Source organism: Oryctolagus cuniculus, chromosome 7 (genome assembly GCF_964237555.1).
Source record: "Oryctolagus cuniculus chromosome 7, mOryCun1.1, whole genome shotgun sequence".
NCBI lineage: Eukaryota > Metazoa > Chordata > Mammalia > Lagomorpha > Leporidae > Oryctolagus > Oryctolagus cuniculus.
Genome location: NC_091438.1, coordinates 57,445,124 through 57,448,062, shown reverse-complemented (window position 1 = coordinate 57,448,062; position 2,939 = coordinate 57,445,124). Strand labels below are relative to the sequence as shown.

Below are 2,939 nucleotides of genomic sequence, written 5' to 3'. Positions count from 1 at the left end.
CGAATTACACATGAAATCGTTGCCTGCAGCCCTGCCTCTTCCAGCCTGTTGCACAAACCGCATCAAAGAGACATTTCTGAAGGCAGAGCGGTGATGAGGCAGCTGGGTGCATCATGCCTTCCAAGGAAGGCCTCGCCAGCCCCGCAGCTCTGGGACTCTGAAGTGAGCCCTCCTGCCCCTGCCCTCGCTGGCCCAGCGCCGCCGCGGGCCAGCCCCTCTCGGCTGGAAACCATCGCTGCACACGCACCCCTCGTTCCCCGGCTTACTCTGGCTCATTTCTTCCTTCTCCCCGGAGCCTCAGGCTAGCCCTGCCTTCCTGCAGAGCCTCCGCTCACCTCTTCGCCCCGCCCCAGGCTGGCCCCCGTTGGCCCTCAAGGCTCGGAGAGTTTGCATCAGTTTTTTGAGTTTTTTTTTTTTTTTTAATTTCCCAATTCACTGGAAGCCCCCACTGCGATGACACAGGATGGGGCCCACTCTGCTTGCGGTGGCGGCTCCCGAGGACTCAGCGCCCGGCGGTCGCGGGGTGGGCACGGGGCACGCGGGGCGCAGAACAGCCACAGGTGCTTCTGTGCGCCCGGCTGCGCCGCCAGCTCGCAGGCATGCGCAATGCAACCCTCAGCGACCGAGCCCCTGTTCCGACCACCTACATCCTGTGTTTGAGAGACAGAGAGCTGAAAGCTGCATCTCCCAGGCTGACCCCGTCCGCAGTGACGGTGCGTCCTGGGAGCCCAATGCTTAGACCCTCGACAGTCAGACCATGTGCCACGTCGCTAACAGAGTCCAGGGTTAGCGTTGCTTATCATTAGGTAGTGCTCCTCTGTGGAATAAGCCTGATTCGTTTCCTATCTGTTTTTATAGCAAGAGAGAAGAAACTCTTTTCAGATGTTCAAGGGGACCACCTTGAAAAGTCCCAGAGGAAATTTGGGGTTGGTTAAGAAAAGGACGATTTAGAATTTCATTTTAGAAAGCTTTTCTCTTTTTTTTTCTTAATATTTTATTTATTTATTTGAGAGGTAGAGCTACAGAGAGAGAGAAGAAGAGACAGCAAGGTCCTCCACCCGCTGGGTCATTCCCCAAATGGCCAGGACAGAACTGGTGCCACGGGCAGAGGCTTAACCTACTCTGCCACAGCACTGAGGATATAGAATGCTTTTCAAAAGTATCTAAGGTTTAAAACACTTGATTAAACGTAATCACAGATTATCATGAAACAACACCAGAATGACAAAAGAGCTCAAAAGCAAACACAAAAAGTCACAGACTTTTAAAAAACTTAGCTCTTTTAACACTGAGAAAACTCAGTTCCTAAGTAATCAAAAGACCGTATAACACAATGAGAAGCACAAGAAATTATCCTGATAAAACAGAATTACCTCTTACCCCCTTAGGCTGGTCACTTAAAAAGTATAAGAAACTTTTCAATCTCTTATCAATATGCCAAGGGAATCCTGTTTTAAGGACCAAATTCTGGTTTTGCATCAGTGTAACCTTGATATTAAGACTCACTTTATTTTTTAAAATTTTTTAAAGATTTATTTATTTATTTGAAAGGTAAAGTTACAAGAAGCAGAAGTAGGGAGAGAGAGAGAGAGAGGTCTTCCATCTGCTGGTTCACTCCTCAGTTGGCTGCAACAACCAGAGCTGTGCTGATCCGAAGCCAGGAGCCAGGAGCTTCTTCTGGGTCTCCCACACGGGTGCAGGGGCCCAAGGACTTGGGCCATCCTCTGCTGCTTTCCTAGGCCATAGCAGAGAGCTGGATCAGAAGAGGAGCAGCTGAGACTCGAACCTGCACCCATATGGTATGCTGGCACTGCAGGCGGTGGCTTTACCCGCTATGACATGGCGCCAGCCCCAAGACTCACTTTAAAAGCTCCTCCAGTGCTCGCTTTGGCAGCACATGCAGTAAAATTGGAAGGATACAGAGAAGATTAGCATGGACCCTGTGCCAGGATGACATGCAAATTCATGAAGCGCTCCATATTTTTTGCTTCCTTCCCCAAAGGAAGGATATGGCGCCAGCATCCCATATGGGCGCCAGTCCTGTCTGCTCCTCTTCCGATCCAGCTCTCTGCTATGGCCTGGGAAAGCAGTAGAAGATGGTCCAAGTCCTTGGGCCCCTGCACCCATGTGGGAGACCCGGAAGAAGCTCCTGGCTCCTGGCTTCGAACAGGCCCAGCTCCAACCATTGTGGCCATCGGGGAGTGAACCAGTGGATAGAGAGGACCTCTCTCTCTCTTTCTTTCTCTGCCTCTGCCTCTCTCTAACTCTGCCTTTCAAATAAATAAATAAATCTTTACAATATAAATAAATAAGTAAAATAAACCAATGAACAATAACAGCCAGAGCTGATATTTACTATTTTAGACACACACACACACACACACACACTTGAGCTCACAGAGCCACGTGTGTGTGAATGTAAAACCTGAAAAGATGATGAAGCAATTATAGAGGAGCAGGCAGTCAACCTGCAGACATGAGGAAGCATGCAGAATTCCTTTTGGCTGAGAATGAAAGATTCAGGAAGGAAAATAATGAAAGGTTGAAAAGGCCAGATTTCTACAAGACTCAGAAGAGCTAGGGGTTAGGTGCTTGGTGCAGAGGGTCAAGTCATCGCTTGGCATGCCCACATCCCAACTCAGGGCACCTGGTCGGAGTCCTGCTGCTCCTCTTCGGATCCAGCTTCCTGCTAATGCACACCCTGGGGGGGAGCAGGTGATGGCTCAAGTACTTGGATCCCTGAACCCTTTTGGGAGTCCTGCAGTGGTCCTCAGCTTCAGCCCCAGCCATAGCAAGCATTCGGGAAGTAAACCAGAGGATGGAAGTTCTTTCGATCAGCCTGTCTCTATGCCTCTCAAATAAATAAATAGACAAACAAATAAATAGAGGATCATAGGAGGAGGCAGAAGACAAAATTGTACAGTAATACAGTTAATCCG

General features: G+C 49.4%; 1 non-coding gene across 1 annotated transcript; it reads left to right on the top strand.

Annotated features, from left to right (window-relative positions):
- Nucleotides 1-1,878: 1,878 nt before the first annotated feature.
- Nucleotides 1,879-1,985, top strand: LOC127493789 (U6 spliceosomal RNA). The gene has a single exon (XR_007924333.1). It is a non-coding gene; the product is annotated as a U6 spliceosomal RNA (small nuclear RNA).
- The last annotated feature ends 954 nt before the right edge of the window (nucleotides 1,986-2,939 follow it).